The sequence below is a fragment of the Zingiber officinale genome, chromosome 1A, assembly GCF_018446385.1.
Source record: "Zingiber officinale cultivar Zhangliang chromosome 1A, Zo_v1.1, whole genome shotgun sequence".
Taxonomy (NCBI): Eukaryota; Viridiplantae; Streptophyta; class Magnoliopsida; order Zingiberales; family Zingiberaceae; genus Zingiber; species Zingiber officinale.
The window spans coordinates 121,320,316-121,339,519 of NC_055987.1; the positions used below are offsets into that span (position 1 = coordinate 121,320,316).

Consider the following 19,204-nt stretch of genomic DNA (forward strand, 5'->3'; position numbering starts at 1 on the left):
TGGTCGTTTCCTAGGCTACATAGTCACTGAGCGAGGCATTGAGGCCAACCCTAGCAAGGTCAATGCGCTACAGGATATGCCACCGCCCCGAAACTTAAAGGAAGTCTAGCGTCTCACGGGTCACATAACAGCGCTATCCCAGTTCATCTCCCGGACGACCGATCGGAGCATGCCCTTCTTCAAGATCCTGCGTCGAGCGACCAAATTCCAATGGAATGAGGAATGTGACCGAGCATTCGAAGAATTGAAGGCCTACCTAAACTCATTACATGTATTAGCTTAGCCATCTGTCGGCGAGCCCCTCCGCATTTATCTGTCTTCAACCGAGCATGCGGTCGGTTCGACGCTAGTCAGGCAGAACGGTGAAGAACAGCCAGTGTATTTCCTTAGACACATCTTAAAGGATACTGAGTCTTGCTACACTGGTCTTGAGAAGCTTGCCTTCGCACTTGTTTTGGCTGCTCGAAGGCTCCGGCCATATTTCCTGGAGCATACGATTATCGTCATGACGAATAGCCCCTTAAGCCGAGTTCTACTGAATCCTGAGGCGTCCGGGCGGCAGATCAAATGGACGACAGAGATTAGCAAGTTTGACCTACAATATCAGCCTCGGACAGCAATCAAGGCGTAGGCGTTAGCAGATTTCATCACTGAGCTACAAAATCCCGAGCCTAAAGCTACCTGGAAGGTGTATGTAGATGGATCGTTCACTCGGTAAGGAATTGGAGTAGGCGTGCTGCTGGTCTCCCCCCACGGAGAATGGATGCACCTATCCGTACGGCTGGACTACAGAGCAGCCAACAATGAAGCTGAGTATGAGGTGCTTATAGCAGGTCTGCAGGCTGCTCGGCATGTGGGAGCTAGCAATGCGTTAATTCATTTAGACTCACAGTTGGCCGCTCAGCAACTTGCGGGGGCATTTGAGATAAGCAACGTTAGGCTAAAGCTTTATGCGGAAGGCTTCGCCAAACTAAGGGTCGGTTTCCGAGAGGTGCTGGTACAGAAGATCCTCCGCTCGGCCAATCAAGCTGTAGATGAACTGGCCAAGCTGGCCAGTTCGATAACACCTATCGTCATTGAGCAGCCAATCGAGCAAGTGTCCCAAGTCGCCCACATTGACCGAATGGAGGGACTCGCATTCCCAAGTGACTGGCGAACGACTATAACAGAGTTTCTGAAGTCCAGAACAACGTCGTCCGATCGGTCGGAGGCACACCTGCTCAGAAGAAGAGCTGGTCGGTTCGTCCTCATTGGCGACCAACTCTACAAAAAGGCGTTCTCCAGGCCTCTGCTTAAATGCATCGGTCCGGAGGATGTGGACTATATTTTGCAAGAAGTACATCAAGGCTCATGCGGCGGTCATCCGGGCGGTCGTTCGTTGACAAGGAAGATTCTTTTGGCCGACGATTTTTAGCCGACTTTACAGGAGGACGCCGCTCGGACAGTCGCCACATGCTTATCCTGCCAACGGTACCACAGTTTCTCACACCGTCCCGCGGAAGAATTAAAAACTTCCACGGTGTTCTGCTCGTTCGATCAATGGGGTATGGACATTGTGTGACCATTTCCAATGGTGACCGGACAGAGAAAGTTCTTGCTAGTAGCAGTGGACTATTTTTCCAAGTGGATTGAAGCCGAGCCGCTAGCTAAAATAACCGAGGAAATGGTCAAGAAATTTATATGGCAGCATATCATTTGTCGATTCGGCATCCCGCGGCGGCTCATCTCCGATAATGGAAGGTAATTCGCAGGTCAGCAGCTCAAGGAATGTTGCGAGGGATACGACATTCAACAGGCCTTCACCTCGGTAGCATATTCCCAAAGTAACGGGCAAGCCGAAGTCACCAATTGGGAGATCTTACGAATTCTCCGGGCTCGGCTTGACCATGAGGGTGGCAGTTGGGTCGACGAGCTGCTCGGGGTATTATGGGCGCTCCGAATGATGCCCAAGGAGGGAACAGGAGTGACCTCCTTTCACCTGGTGTACGGCGGGGAAGCCATCGTCCCGATAGAAGTCGGGGTACAATCTGACCGGATCAAAGTCTACGATGAGAACAATGTTGAGCGGAGACATTTGGAGCTGGACTTGGTGGACGAGACGCGAGCCAAAGCTGCCGTTAGATTGATGGCGTATCGACAAAGGATGAAGCAAAACTACAACAGAAGGGTAATTCCCAGATCTTTTCAGGCCGGTGATCTCGTCTGGAAGAAAGTCAAGTCAGTCGGCGACGTGACCAAGCTGGGAGCTCCTTGGGCCAGGCCGTTTAAGATTGTAGAAAAGCTCCGTTCGGGTGCCTATTACCTCGAAGATGAAGATGGACGCAAGCTAGAGTGACCGTGGAGTGCAAATCACCTCCAATCGTATCGAGCTGGGTGAAAGGTGTGCCATTGTAACTCATAATGTTGATTTCTATTGTATCTTTTGACCGCAGGAGTAAAGTCAAAGGAACAATTTATGCCGAATGAAGACTGTCGAGCGGCGACGTTAAATCCCTGAGTCGGACCGGCGACTATAAAAACCCCGGCCCGAAGATCGTCGAACGACGACGTTAAATCCCTAAGTCGGACCGGTGACTATAAAAACCCCGGCTTGAAGACCGTCGAGCATCGATGTTAAATCCTTGAGTCGGGCCGACGACTATAAAAACCCCGGCCCGAAGACCATCGAGCGGCGACGTTAAATCCCTTAGTCGGACCGAGGACTATAAAAACCCCGGCCCGAAGACCGTCGAGCGGCAACGTTAAATCCCTGAGTCGGACCGACGACTATAAACCCTCCGGCCCGAAGACCGTCGAGCGGCGACGTTAAATCCCTGAGTCGGACTGACGACTATAAAAACCCCGGCCCGAAGACCGTCGAGCGGCGATGTTAAATCCCTGAGTCGGACCGGCGACTATAAAAACTCTGGCTTGAAGACTGTCGATGTAACACCCATAGGATACCTAGCAATTTTATGAATTTTTCCATGATTAAAATAGGCTTTATGTAGATTTTTCAAAAATAAAAAGGAAATAGAACCAAAAAGAGGCATAACCAAGGTTTGAACCTTAAACCTCTTGGTAAGTGATTTCAAGTGATAACCAGTAGCCCCAGCAGGGGTGTGCTGTTAGAAAAAGAAGGGAGATTGTAGTTAAGGTGAAGGCCCCTTCACTTAGAAGGAGAAGTTTGAGTTTCCTTCTTCCTTCCAAATGAAAAGATGATTTTGTCTTTTTCCTTCATTTTGGCATAAATAAGAGAAAGAAAGGGAAAAGTTCATTTTGTCTTCTCTCTATTTCCTCCTCTCTTCTTCCACTGAAATTCCCAACCATTTTCCTTCATTTGCCGAAACCAAGCTAAAGGGGATCTTCTTCTTAGGCAAACTTCTCAAACAAGGGTATTTTTCTTAGCGAAAGGAGGTAAGTATTCTCTCACCTGCAGTACAAGTAGCTCTCGTATGCTTTATGTTTAAAGGTTGTTTGAAATACCTAGGAATTTGTATTGCAAGTTTCGGCCAAGATAATGATTTGTGGTTACCTATGGTGGTTAAGTTTTCATGTTTCATGTTGTATTAAAAAGTTTAGAACCTTACCCTTAGGTTTCGGTCAAGATTGAATATAAGGCTTAGAGCAAAGTTTTGAAATCTAAACATGCTTGTTTGTACTTCTTCATGATGTATGATCTCTTATATGTTGTTAGTTTAAGTTTTCATGCTACATGTTGTATTAAAAAGTTTAGAACCTTACCCTTAGGTTTCGGCCAAGATTGACTATAAGGCTTAGAGCAAAGTTTTGAAATTTAAACATACTTGTTTATGCTTCTTCATGATGTATGGTCTCTTATAAGTTGTTAGTTTAAGTTTTCATGCTACATGTTGTATTAAAAAGTTTAGAACCTTACCCTTAGGTTTCGGCCAAGATTGAATATAAGGCTTAGAGCAAAGTTTTGAAATCTAACCATGCTTGTTTATGCTTCTTCATGATATATGATCTCTTATATGTTGTTAGTTAAAGTTTTCATGCTACATGTTGTATTAAAAAGTTTAGAACCTTACCCTTAGGTTTCGGCCAAGATTGAATATAAGGCTTAGAGTAAAGTTTTGAAATCTAACCATCTTGTTTATGCTTCTTCATGATGTATGATCTCTTATATGTTGTTAGTTTAAGTTTTCATGCTACATGTTGTACTAAAAAGTTTAGAACCTTACCTTTAGGTTTCGGCCAAGATTGAATATAAGGCTTAGAGCAAAGTTTTGAAATCTACCATACTTGTTTATGCTTCTTCATGATGTATGATCTCTTAGATGTTGTTAGATTAAGTTTTCATGCTACATGTTGTATTAAAAAGTTTAGAACATTACCTTTAAGTTTCGGCCAAGAATGGATGAAAGGCTTAGGGAAAAGTTTTGAAACCTAACTATACTTGTTTATGCTTCCTCATGATGTATGATCTTGATATATGGTTAGTTTAAGTCTTCATGCTTCATGTTATGAAAAAAAAAACCTAGAACCCTACCTTTTAAGTTTCGGCCAAGAATGGATGAAAGGCTTAGGGAAAAGTTTTGAAACCTAACTATGCTTGTTTATGCTTCCTCATGATGTATGATCTTTGATATATGGTTAGTTTAAGTTTTCATGCTTCATGTTATGAAAAAAAAAAACCTAGAACCCTACCCTTTAAGTTTCGATCAAGAATGGATGAAAGACTTAAGGAAAAGTTTGAAACCTAACTATGCTTGTTTATGTTTCCTCATGATGTATGATCTTATATATATTGTTAGTTTAAGTTCCATGCCTTATGTTTCATTTAAAATTTAGAATCATGCTTCTAGAGGTTTCGACCAAGGGTTGAACATTAGGGTTAGAACCTCATTTATGCCTATTAGGTGTCTCTCTTGTTATACTAAGTATGGTATGAAAGTTTCATGCTTTAAGTTGATAGAAGAAGACTAGAATCATGCTTACAAGTTTCGGCCAAGTTATGATTTAGGGTTTGTAGGAAAATCAAAACCCCAACCATGCATGATAATGACTCCTTATGATGTGATATGGATTTTATGTCACCATGTTGTATGTTATGTGCACTTGTACCATCATGTTACGTTTTTTCTATGATATGCTATATGTTATGTGCACTTTATGTCATTATGTTATGCAAGACTTATGTATGATTAAAAGCCTAAGAGATGCTTCCTTTAAGTTGGGATTAAGAGCACTCTTCATGATATGACAAGAACATGATATGATATGATATGACAAGAACATGATATGCTATGATATGATAAAAAACATAATATGTTATTTTACTTTGTATGGCTTGTACCGGGGATGGGCTCCTAAGTTGCCCTTAGGTCGATGGTCAAAGAAACGGGCCTAGTAAGGGATGTGCTACTAAGTGCCCCTAGGTCGATGGTCAAGGAAACGAGCCTAGTTCCTAATAGGTTCGGGATTAGCTACCTCGGATCTATTTAGGATGCGCGTAAATTCATGTATATGGTACAAAGTCGGGCCCTCATGATGAGATTATGTTTAAGTATTTATATGATATATATATGTTTTCAAAGGACATCTTGCATATGCTCATTTCATGATACATGTTTTCAAAAGGACATCTTGCATATACCTATTCATGCTAAATGTTTTCTTTATGTTTTAGTAAAATGCTTTTTGAAAAATATGTCTATGATGCCTAGATGATCATGCTACTATTTTATGTATGAGCTCTCACATACTATGTTATGATTTACTTACATGAGTATGACTCTACTTTAGGCTAGCATGCAGAAAAATTTATATCTAGATGTTGGTTAAATGAACATGTCACCACTTTATGTTTAGATGCATGATTTATGTTTTGTGAGTAGGAAAGAATCTTACTAAGCCTATGTGCTTATAGTTTAATTTCCCTTGTACTGCAGATAAAGGAAAAGAATGGTTGAACTAAAATGGAGCAGCAGGAAGGGCAAGAATGTGTGTGGCAGTGGCATGGTGGAATAGATATGCTTATTGCTTATATATTCTAAACTTTACGTATGATCTTATTTTACTACATAATGTTGATGGATGATATTTATTGGTGGTTGCCCACTATAGACTTATGTTTTCATGTTCCATGTTAGTATGCTTTATTCAAGTAAAACATCATGCATCACGTAGCAAGTAGTAGATGTTAGATCACGTTATGAATGCTAATGGTTCACATGATATGTTTGGATATATGCTCTATGATAATGGACATGCTTCTATGATAACATGATTATATGCTTTAGTTAGTCTAGTTTGTTTCAAAAAAAAGTACAAAAAGATTTATATACTTCCGCTGCCATATATACATGTATGTATGTTTCAAGTAACCCCGCCCTTCTCCCCCCTTTCTAAGTGGTGGGGAGGGTGGGCGTTACAGTCGAGCGGCGACGTTAAATCCCTGAGTCGGACCGGCGACTATAAAAACCCCGGCTCGAAGACCATCAAGCGGCGACGTTAAATCCCTGAGTTGGACCGGCGACTATAAAAACCCCGGCCCGAAGACCGTCAAGCGGCGACGTTAAATCCCTGAGTCGGATCGATGACTATAAAAACCCCGGCCTGAAGACCGTCGAGCGGCGACGTTAAATCCCCAAGTCGGACCGATGACTATAAACCCTCCGGCCTGAAGACCGTCGTGCGGCGACGTTAAATCCCTGAGTCGGACCAGCGACTATAAAAACCGGCCCGAAGACCGTCGAGCGGCGACGTTAAATCCCTGAGTCGGACCGACGACTATAAAAACCCCGGCCCAAAGACCGTCGAGTGGCGACATTAAATCCCTAAGTCGGGCCGGCGACTATAAACCCTCTGGCCCGAAGACCGTCGAGCAGCGACGTTAAATCCCTGAGTCGGACCGGCAACTATAAAAACCCCTCTTGAAGATCGTTGAGCGGCGACGTTAAATTCTAGAGTCGAACCGGCGACTATAAAACCCCCGACCCAAGGACTACTGAATACCACTCGGGGAAAAATACGTGCGAAGAAGTAACATTAGCAAAGACGGAATTTTATATTAACGCACCATACAAAAATAACAGTCAAGTAACTTGAAAGTCAGATTAAAGCGGATAATTGTAACTCGCAGAACGGCGAGCATACAGATACACTTCAAAACATAAAAACAAAGATAAGCTAAAAACGCTCCTCACTCCAGGGCTTCAAAAATGGGCTCAGGGATGGTTTCTAGCAGTCCGACAAAGTCTTTGGGAGGGATGGAGGCCGTCTCCGGGAGTTGGCCCTTAGCCTTCAGATAAACCGTTGTCGCCCGGATGGCTTCCTCAAAGGCTAGAACTAGCCGATCGCTAAACTTCTCGCCAAATTCATCCGAGCGGAGATAGTTTCGTTTCATCACCTCGAAACGACCTGATTCGTCGTCTTGATATTGCTTTAGCGCAGCTCGGGAAGCGTCAAGGGCGTCTTGGAGATCTTTCTTGTCTCCTTGAAGTTTAGCTTCAGCGGCCGATCGGCCCTCCTGCTCGACAGATAGCAGGTCGGCCAGCTCCTTGACGCGCTGCTCCAACGCTCGGGCCTACACATTCTTTGCTTCTAGATCGGCGATGGCTCTGTTCTTTCTGTTGGTGGCTAGCTTGATCTCCTGGTCGTGGGACTTAACTTGGGGCGGAGATTATACCACCCCGCACAGCAACCTAAAGGAGTTAGGGATGAGTTGGTCGAGTGAGAGGCGGAAATAGTTGCACACCTCACGGATGAACGGATGAATAGGAAAGCACAGACCGGCCACTAACTAGTCTCGAAAAAAGCAAACAGTGTCCGTCGGGGGGTTGTGTGGCCGATCGGAGGGTGTGGCTAGTATTAGTTCGTGGTCAGATGGAAGTTCGAAGGTTCGGGTAAGGCTCAGCGTATCCCTCTCGTCAAACCGACTCTCTGTGGTAGTATACCAGAGGCCGGGGGCGAGGTCGGACTGACGAGAGGAACTGGCCATTAGTGGTGAGGGTCAAAGCAAGAGATGGCAGAAGTTAAGGAAAAGGATGGCCGGAACAGTGTCTAAGAGGGCACGAATACGGCGCAAGTGCGAAGAAAAACACAAAAGAACTGGAAAGGGAAAGGGTGAAGGGGCCTTACGAGAGATAGGACCAAAGTAGGAGGCGACGGATCACCGGGAAGCAAAGCAACGAGTTCGCCGGAACGCTGAACGAGAGGAAACGGAAGCCTTCGGATGCGCACGCGATATCGCGAAGCGGCTGGGGAAGAGGAGATGTCCTTATAAACGTTGGGCTCGATCGACCGGAGCCGTCCGATCCAGGTCACGGGATCCGAGGAGGGGATCTGACCGTCGAATTCGAAAAGCCAAAAGTCACATCAGCCTGACGGCTCGAGTGAACGGTGACGGATGCGCGACTACATGGCGCTCGCCCATGGGTCGCATTTAATGAGCACCATCATGCGGGCATGGCCGCGTGCTCAGCCTTAATGGCGGTGATTTACACAAATGCCGAGGAGTTTTCTAGGGATAATCAACGCGACCACTGCCGGAGCGACGGGACAACGATCGGTAAATAAAACTTTCCATGTACCAACCGGTGACGTGCCGATCAGCATCACCTATGTGCGTAGCTCCCGATCGGATAAACACTAACATCAGCGGCCGAGTGGCAGACACGCCACCAAGTCAACGGTCCAGTCAGTCGGATTCGCCACCTTCTTCGACTAGACTTGAAGGGAAGGCATGTGATCCGGTGGTAAGGAGCGGGGGCCCACAGAGAAAGGGGGCAATGGTATGAAAGAGTCAAAGGTTCGGCTGAGCAGGGAGGAAGTCAAAGGTTTGGCCGAGCAGGGAGGAATCTCTTGGCCGACCGGCCTGGGTAGACCCCGGACCGGCATGAAGACAGCTCGACCTCGGGTCGAGCTTCCGACGCTCACAAGCTCCTTTATAGAGGAACCACTATGCCAAGTAGCTGGGCTGCTAGGCCGAACGACAGAACTACTAGCCGGGACCCCCATCCGAGTATATGACCGATCGACCGGCTCATCCGGTCCGAGGCACGTGTATACCCGGGCGTCCGAGAGGCCGAGCGATCAGCTCGACCGACCCGGTTAAAGACACAGGGTTTAGAAAAGGACAAAAGGGACAGCTAGTGATATCATTCTCGAGACGTCTGCCGCCGACAAGCAGCATGGTCGATGGCCGAGCCGTACCAAGGATCGTACGGAGGAAGTTTCCGCTGTCATGACAGAGATATGCTCGGACAATTGGGGTATGGTGTCAGGCATGCTTTTCTGACATAATCATTCCTAGGTATGCTTTGGGGAACGTACACGCTTTGGAAAGCGTGCATGCGCCTCTCCGGAGTCCTATATAAAGACCCCCGGACTTCGACGGAGGTATGATTTCTCTCCTATTCTACTGTAGCCACAGTGTTTATTCTGCCTCTTCTTGCCAACGCCTGACTTGAGCGTCGGAGGATCGTCGCCGGGAACTCCTTCCCGACCCGACTTTGTTGCAGGTTCATTGGAGGCTACGTCGCTGCGAAGATCACCGGGAGACAACAAAGAGCGTCACGCCCCCAGTTTCCATCGACTCAGTGTGCGGACAGGATCAACGGATCTTCTAACTTGTATATGTTTAATGGCACAAACATATTTTAGCTTGGTTTCTTTAGGGCATGATGAGGAGAAAAAAATTTAAATGCACATCCTAGATTTAAGCAACCGGGCGCCTGATCACAACTTCTCAGTTAGAAAGAAAATGACAGCGCATGAACCTTCCTTCAGAGTGACCAAACACTTCAGGCTTCATTAAGGAGTGTGCAATTGACTATCACTTCTGCTGAAGGAAACCTATTCCGGCCAAAGACATTCACAACCTCAGGCATGCTCCACAGTTGACATATCAAATGCAGAGGGTCTCAGGCCAAACAACAATGAGCGTCATTCATCATTATATCCCCAACAAGGCCTGAAATTGGCCGCCTGAAAAAAAACCACTCTGACCTTACTATCAAATACCTATAAAAGGCCAGGTAAAAGCTCTACCAAGGTAAATCCATCCTCCCTAGCAACTTGAACTTGACTAATGCTCTGTTTACTCGGAAGGACGGATGAGTGAGAGAAAGGAAAGTTTTCCGTAAGAAAAGCTTTTTACTGTTTACTTCACAGAAGAAAATGGATTATTCATCCTTTCTCTTGTTTACCTCTTCTAAAATAATGGATAGACGGTTGACGAAACCATCCGTGGATCCATTTTGAGACATTTTTTCATCCCCTCAAAATCGGACGGAAAGAAGCCATCCGTCCTTCGCTGCAACTCTGCCTCAGCTCCATTAGCTACCTCTGTCTGCTAACAGACCACCATCCCCGTTTCTTCCCTTTCTTGAACCTCGCAAGCACGAGCAGCACGAGCTTGGTAGTTTGCGAGGTGGCTCTAGGAGATTTCTTCAACTTCTTCCACCGTTGTTTTTCCACCGCTTTGTGTTTTCTGGAGACGAGAAAGGTTAGTCTGATTCACTCCAAATCTTGCTAAAAGAATAAGATCACAGATAAAAAATTGCACACAGAAAGCGAGTGCTCTTTTTGTGGATTCTCGACTCACTATGCTTTATTATGCCGATATTTGTGGAGTCGTCATGCTCCACCAGACGAGACTCCGAAGCCTCCGCGCTCCACCAGACGAGACTCTCATGGTGTGCACCCGATTCTACTCCATCAAGGTCTTCCTTATCTCTTTGTTCTTTTTTTTTTTTTTTTTTTTGAGTTATGAGGTTTGCTGCATTTGGGAGCGAGCGAGCTGTGGCATTTGTTCATTGTGCCCTCCTTCCTACCGTTTCCTTCTCTTTCTCTCTTTCTTCCGAAAGATGTTTTTCTCTTCTCTTCTGTTCTTTTTCTTTTCTCTTCCTTTCTCATAAGGATTTTTTCCCTTCGATGATTCCTTTCCTCCCTCAATCCACGCCTCCGAGTAAATAGAGCATAAGGGATGTTGGGCTTTTAGACCATCGTCGCAAGTGCTTTCCGATTTATCCTAATGGATGACCGGTGGAAAAATTTTTATGGAACCGGACTGATCACCCCAGACTCGACGTTATCCTATCTGATTAATCATTTTTTTTTGAAATTGTGTTCTACTGGGTTTAAACCCACTAAATTGGAGCCAAACTGACTAGAAAATCTGACGACCTGAGGGCCAGCTCGGGGAACACTGATCCACTCTAGTTTGGGCATTCTCTGTCTTCAAACAAGTGTCACACTAGTTCAGAGCCGCTCTCTCATTTGGTCATTGAAGCGAAAAAAGGAAAAACACGAACCTCATAGTTTCACTTTAATTATTTGAACCTTTTTACAAGAATGTATAAACAGCCCTCTCTTTGGCTTCCTCCAATCAGCTCACCAACCTACAAACAAGAATTTTAAAGCCTGTAACGAGATTGCAGCAGTTGAACTTTCATAACTTGAATCAATAACACAAATCAATAAGAAAGTAGAACTTGAATCATATAAATGGATGCAACAAGACATGAAGAAAATTTCACCCCCGCTAAATACAACCAGTCAAATGCCATACCTTGGGCACAAGCACTTCCATAGCTGCTACAGTTTGTGGTCATCATTGAGCCTCATATAAAATGCTTTAATACCTTTTGGATAGTCATATACAATTACAAGTCTCTTAATATCTCTTCTGTCAAAAACCTGAATAATCCAAAAGATCATCACCCACTCAAACCCTGAAATTTCCAAGACAAATGAATATGCTGCACAGAAATTTTACTCAATACCTTTCATGCCCGGATGCTTGATCAACTTCCCACTTGATACGGTTGGCAATGGAGGGGCCCAAGAGGAAAGGATTAGAAAAGTCAAGGTCATATGGCGGTCAAAAGTCAAGAGGATGTGACAGTCAATAGTCAAGGCAACTTGGCGGTCGAATAGTCAAGCTGACGGGATAGTCAGAGTTGAGCATAGGGGGTAGCCAAGGGCCAGGCAGACTTGTTCATCGAAGGGGCAGGGCTGTAGGAGAACGAGGCAGCTCGGTCTGCAGGTCCACCATTCGAAGGCCCGGGAATGCAAGTTACAAATCATAGGTCGGGATCGGCAGAGCTGTATAGAGGCAGCTCGGTCTGCAGGTCCACCATTCGAAGGCCCGGGAATGCAAGTTACAAATCACAGGTCGGGATCCGCAGAGCTGTATAGGGGCAGCTCGGTCTGCAGGTCCACCATTCGAAGGTCCGGGAGTGCAAGTCACAAAGCACAGAGGTAGGTCGGGATCGGCAGAGCTGAGCAGAGAGCTGAGCAGAAGCAGTTCGACCTACAGACCTGCGGTAGAGGGCCAGGGAATACAAAGCACAGAGGTAGGTCGGGATTGGCAGAGCTGAGCAGAGAGCCGAGCAGAAGCAGTTCGATCTGCAGACCTGCGGTAGAGGGCCAGGGAATACAAAGCACAGAGGTAGGTCGGGATCGGCAGAGCTGAGCAGAGAGCTGAGCAGAAGCAGTTCGATCTACAGACCTGCGGTAGAGGGCCAGGGAATACAAAGCACAGAGGTAGGTCGGGATCGGCAGAGCTGAGCAGAGAGCTGAGCAGAAGCAGTTCGATCTACAGGCCTGCGGTAGAGGGCCAGGAAATACAAAGCATAGAGGCAGGTCGGGATCGGCAGAGCTGAGCAGAGTCAGCCCGTCTGGCAGGTAACACTTAGAGGCTAGAGTCGATCAGAAGAGGCGAGGCCGGTGCAAGTCACAATGGATCGGAGAAGCTAAGTAGTGCGGGTGCGGAGAATCTCAACGGTCCGTCGAGGATAATCATTACATTCCAATAGTGCGAGCGAAGGCGGAGGTTCCTAAAACGAAAAGATGCCCTCACAACCAGTAGCAGCCTGCCAGCTGTCCATCACTACAAGACAAAACCCATGTGCGAAGGCGGAGGTCCCTAAACAGAAAGATGCTTTCACGACGAATGGCAGTACGACAGGTGTCCGGGACTAGAGGACAAAGCTCCAGCGTCTAACGTTTTCTGACAGGATGACAGGTTCTAAGGGAGGAGGACGCATAAAAAGGGAGAGATCCCTCGTACGCAGGTACGCGCACACATTCCCTCGTCACTTTTTTCCACAACTATTCTTTTCTTCTTCTTCTCTCTGCTTTTTTCTGGGGAAAAGAGGACCTGACTTGAGCGTCGGAGGGCCCGACCCGGGGACTTTTCCCCTGGGTTCTGGTCTCTAACGGGAAGAGGGGGGATCGTCTGAGTGTGTGCAGGGTCCTGCAGCAACGTCAGCCACCCGTGGGAGCCGAATCACCTGCGACTTTCCGTCAACGCCCAGTCCACCGCGACCAGCCTCCGTCCGACCCAGCTTCAGGACGGGATCAAATTTGGCGCCGTCTGTGGGAAACACAAGAACCTGATCCGGAACGTGAAGATGGAGGATTCTGGTTGAAGCTCCAGCAGGAGGATTAACGTTACCATGACCGCGGGGGAGTACGAGCTTTTCAAGGAGGTCAGAAAGCAGGCCGCCTCCGAAAGACAAGGCACAGTTTCACGACCTCGCCTAGTCCCTAAGGCATCCAAAGAACTGGCTCCTGCTTCAGACAGGAGCTCAAAGAGGAAGCAGCCGGAAGAACTCCCGCGTGCTTCATTTCGAGAGCCCCGCCGCGATTATCATCGGCCCGGACCTCGCGAGCATAGTCCAAAGAAGGAGGAGCCGCCAGCTTCAGTGGCGGAAAGCTCTCTACACCCGCCTCGGGGTTCAGGAAAGGGGAAGGCTGTGATCCCGGCTGAAGATCTGCCTGAAGATCCTGACGACAAGGTACCCTTCTCTGCCCAGATCTTGAAAGAAAGCCTGCCGAGGGGTTACCGAGCCCCAAACATTGAAGAATATGATGGGAGTAAGGACCCAGAAGAACATCTGCGAAAGTTCAAGAACGCGGCTATATTGTATCAATATAGCGATGTCGTCAAATGCCGAGTCTTCCTACACACCTTGTCCAGATCGGCGCAAAAGTGGTTCGACAGATTGCCCCCGGAATCCATCAGCCGCTTCACGGATTTCAAAACGGCCTTCTTGCGCCGTTTCGCCAGCAGCCGTAAGTACCAAAAAACCGACCACTATCTTTTTGCTATCAAGCAGGAGTCAACCGAGCCCCTGCAAAGCTACATCAATCGATTCGGTCAGGTGGCCAACGACGTCCCCTCTGCCACCTCTGAGATATTGATGAGCGCATTCTCCCACGGGCTACGAGAAGGGGAATTCTTCAGGGACCTTATCAAAAACCCTGTCCGGAGTTTCGACGACATGGTGAAAAGGGCCTCTTGCTACATCAAGGTAGAAGAAGCTCAGGCTGCTAGAAGGAAGGCCGAGAAGACGGTGGCCCCTGGCAATCGACCTGAAAGGAGGGTGCCCCAGCCGGCTCAGCCCTTTCAGCGCGTCCAGCCCAGACCTGCCCCTCAGCCCGCTCAGGGGGCCAGGCCAGCTCCGCGAGTTGCTGCTGTACACGCGCCTCGACCTGGACCAAGGGGGGCGTCGTACTGCACGTATCATCGGTCCCGTACGCACGATCTCAGCAACTGTTTCCAATTCGCTCGTGATTCTAGGCGGGCTGCTGAACAAGGCTTGCCACCTCCAGAGTTAGCGCCTCAAATACAAAGGATGGAAGAAGAGCGAGCCGCAACTGGACGCGCTCGTCAGACCCAGCCCGACCTGGCCGGCCCCTCTAATCAGGCTGGTCCCCGGGAAGATCAAAGAGATGCCGGAGAGCTGGAAAACCGGGGTAACGCCGCTGTGAGAGAGATCGGCATGATCTCAGGAGGGCCCACCGATGGGGACTCGGGTCGGGCTCGTAAATCACATAGCCGGCGACTATATGTAGGGGCCGTGGGATGCAGCTACGAGCAGGCATCTGGCCCTGTCCTTAGCTTCGGGCCCTAAGACTTGGAGGGTTTAGAACTGCCCCATGATGACGCTCTCATAATTAAAGCTGTCATCGCTAACAGCCGAGTAGCTCGGGTCTTCGTGGATACAGGGAGCTCAGTCAATATCCTGTTCAAAGCTGCGTTTGAGGAGATGCAAATCGACGCCGAGGAGCTCCAGCCCGTGACCACCTCTTTATACGGGTTCACAGGTAACGAGGTCAAACCCATGGGCCAGATCAAGCTGGCCATCTCCTTAGGCACTGAGCCGCTGGTGCGCACTAGGAGGAGCACCTTTATCGTGGTAGATTCACCTTCCTCCTACAACGTCATCCTGGGGAGACCAGCTCTGCATGAGTTCCGTGCGGTTGTCTCAACTTTTCACCAAAAGATCAAGTTTCCAGTGGACGAGCTAGTTGGGGAAGTTAAAGGAGAGCAAAGGGTGTCTCGCAGTTGTTACATTGACATGGTTCGGGTGGAGGCACGTAAGAGTCATAGGACCCAGGATGGTGGGGTACATGCTATCCAAGAGGAACCGCTACCCGTTACTGAAGAACCGATCCCTTGGGAGGAGGTCCAGATGCACCTCGACAGATCGAAAAGCATCACCCGCATCTCCAGTGACTTACCGCCGAAGCTTAAAGTGGAGCTTATACAATGTCTGAGCTGCAACCGAGACGTCTTTGCTTGGTCGCCGGAGGAGTTACCCGGGCTTAGACCAGAGGTGGCCGAGCACAAGTTGCACCTAATACCCGAAGCTAAGCCGGTCAAGCAGAAAAAGAGAAATTTCCCTGCCGAGCAGAACAAAATTATCCGAGCTGAAGTAGAGCAGCTCCTGAAAGCTGGATATGTCCGAGAGGTGTAATTCCCATCTTGGCTCTCTAATGTTGTATTGGTCAAGAAACCTAACAACAAGTGGAGGGTGTGCATAGACTTCCGCGACCTCAACAAAGCCACCCCCAAGGACTGTTATCCTCTCCCGCGGATCGATCAGGTGGTGGACTCAACTGCTGGTTGTGAAAGGATATGCATGATGGACGCTTATCAGGGATATCATCAAATACCCTTAGCCAAGGAAGACCAGGAGAAGGTCAGCTTCATAACGGTTGACGGTACTTTCTGCTATACCGTCATGCCGTTCGGGCTCAGAAACACGGGGGCCACATACCAAAGAATGATGGACAAGGTTTTCCGGAGCCAGATCGGGCGGAACGTCGAAGTTTATGTTGATGACATATTGATCAAGTCCCCCTGGCTTCTAACCTCATTAGAGACGTGGATGAAACTTGCGGGACCCTAAGGCAATACGGTGTGAAGCTGAACCCCTTGAAATGCCTGTTCGGGGCCAAAGGAGGGAAATTCCTGGGGTATCTGGTGACTGAGCGAGGGATCGAGGCCAATCCGGAGAAGGTGCAAGCGCTCCGGAGTATGCAGATCCCTCAGAATCTGAAGGAGGCACAAAAGCTGGTCGGCAGGATAACAGCGCTGCCCCGATTCATCTCCAGATCTGCGGATTGAGCCGCACCCTTCTTCAAAGTACTCAGGAAGGGGGCTAAGTTCCAGTGGACGGAGGAGTGCACCCAGGCCTTTGAAGAGCTGAAGCAGTACCTGGAGTCCTTGCCATCACTGTTTAAGCCTGTTAAGGGAGAGCCTCTTTGGGTCTACTTGTCAGCCACCCCCGAGGCCGTGGGGGCCGTGCTAGTTAAGGAGCAGGATAGTGTACAACGGCCGGTGTATTTTTTTCAGTCATCTATTGAAGGGGGCCGAATCTCGGTATACGGCCGTGGAAAAGTTGGTCTATGGACTTGTTCTCATGGCCCGGCGTCTCCGACCGTATTTCTTGGCGCACCCCATTACCGTCTTGACGAACAGTACAATGGGCCGAGCTCTCACCAAGGTGGAAGTGGCGGGTCGGCTTATCAAGTGGGCAACTGAGCTAGGAGAATATGACATACAATATCAGCCTCGAACCGCAATCAAAGCACAGGCTCTGGCGGATTTTCTGACAGAAGTACACCCAGCGGACTCAGAAGAGGTCTGGAAAATCTACGTGGACGGGTCGGCTACCCATCGGGGGAGTGGTGTAGGAGCACTTCTCATATCCCCACAGGGAGATATCATGCAGTTGGTCGTGCGGTTAAATTTCAGAGCTACCAACAATGAGGCAGAATATGAAACTCTACTAACAGGCCTACAAGCAGCTCGGCATGTGGGGGCGAGCCGAGTCATCATATACTCCGATTCCCAGCTAGTAACTCAGCAGACAGCCGGGCAGTTTGGGGTGAATAGCGAGAAGATGCAAGTTTATAAGGAGGCTTATGAAAAGATGAAGGGAGAATTCAAGGAGGTCACAGTCACGAAGATTCCTAGAGCTGAAAATGAAAGAGCGGATGAGTTGGCTAAAATGGCTAGTTCCCTGAGCACTTGGACGCTCGACAGATCTATAGCGCAGACCTTCCTTGTAGCCCAGATAGATCTACAGAGTAACGCGGGAGAAGTAATTGATTGGAGAGCGCCCATAATAAGCTTCCTTCAGCAAGGAGCCGTACCCGCCAACCCCGAGGAAGCGCGTATACTCAGGAGGCAAGCCCACTCTTATGCAATGATTGGGGATCAGCTGTACAAAAGGTCTTTCTCTAGACCTCTACTCAAGTGCCTGAATATGGAGGAAGCGGACCAGGCTTTGCAAGAGATACATTCGGGGTGCTGTGGTAATCACACTGGGGGAAGAACGCTGGCTCGGAAGGTATTGCTGGCTAGTTATTTCTGGCCTACCCTGCAGAAGGACGCACAGAAGTTGGTGAATACCTGTCTATCATGCCAGAAGTACCAGAGCCTGACGCACCGACCTACAGAGCTGTTGAGAACTTCTATAGTATCCTATCCCTTCGACCAATGGGGTATGGATATCGTGGGGCCTTTCCCTATGGCTACCGGGCAAAGGCGCTTCTTGTTGGTAGCAGTAGACTACTTCTCCAAATGGGTAGAAGCAGAAGCCTTGGCCAGAATCACTGAAGACGCGGTGATCCAGTTCCTATGGAAAAATATCTTTTGCAGATTTGGCTTACCCCATAAGTTGGTATCGGACAATGGCAGACAATTTCAGGGACACAGGATACAGAATTGGTGCAAGGGGTTCGGCATAACTCAGGCCTTTACCTCAGTGGCTCATCCTCAAAGTAATGGTCAGACCGAGGTAGTCAATCGGGAAATAGTACGCGGACTTAAAGTCAAACTGGATCACATGGGGGGCAGCTGGGTGGATGAGCTCCCAGGCATTTTGTGGGCCTACCGTACGACGCCCCGAGAAAGCACAGGTCTGACACCCTTCCATCTGGTCTATGGTAATGAAGCAGTGGTTCCTCTGGAGGTCGGGATACCTTCTGTAAGAAGGATGCTGTACGACGAAGGGAACACCGAGCGGCGCCTGGCTGAACTAGATTTCATCAGCGAAATTCGTGAGCAAACAACTGCCAGGTTGGAAGCCTACAGACAGAGGATGAGACAGAACTATAATAGGAAGGTGATCCCTCGGTTCTTCGGAGAAGGTGACCTGGTCTGGAAGCAGACAAAGCCCTTAGGGGAAGTGACAAAGTTGGCACCTCGATGGGACGGACCGTACAAGGTCGTCAAGAAATTAGCATCGGGGGCCTATTATCTGCAGGATGCTCAAGGAAGGAAGTTGGATCGACCTTGGAGCTCTAACTACCTACGACCCTATCGGGTTTGAGGGGCTAGCTCCGCTAGTACAGAAGGGGTCAGGCCAGAAGCTCGGAGATAGTAAAATAGTCAAGTAAAAATTAGAAGATGCATATGTACATGTAAAAATTCTTCAGTTCAAACGACTGGTACAGATCATTTGAAAGGAGCAAAAATTTCATCCGGGAAGCCTTGAATGATTTCGCCCAAGTCCAAAAAGCTAGCGGGGGGGATAGAGTTCAAGAAATTCTGCGCGTGAAGCTGTCGGATAACCCCGGCCGCCGTGTACGGTATGGTCGCGGAAAAGCGTGCTCTAGCTTGAGATAAGAATTCAGGGGAAGTCAGATAAGAAGTTCGACTACGCAGGCAACGAGCCTCTTCTCCCTCTTGATAGACTGACAAAGCGGTGGACACTCCCATCAGAGCCGTCCGAGACTGAGACAGTTCCTCCCTCAAGGCCTTCAGCTCTGCTTCTTGGGCTGCCAACTTAGCTGCCTGAGCCTCCAGCTTATTGTCCTTCTCCCGTATCAGGGTATCTCTGGACTGAATCTCCCGAACCTGGTGGGCGAGCTGTTGCTGATATCCCGCCTCTTGTGCAGCTCTTTCTTCACGCACAGCTCGGAGCTCATCTCTGACCTGCGTCAGAGACCTTTT

General features: G+C 48.4%; 1 pseudogene; it reads right to left on the reverse strand.

The window, feature by feature from the left end:
- Positions 1-19,204, reverse strand: part of LOC122002298 — a 49,052-nt pseudogene that overhangs the window by 9,594 nt on the left and 20,254 nt on the right.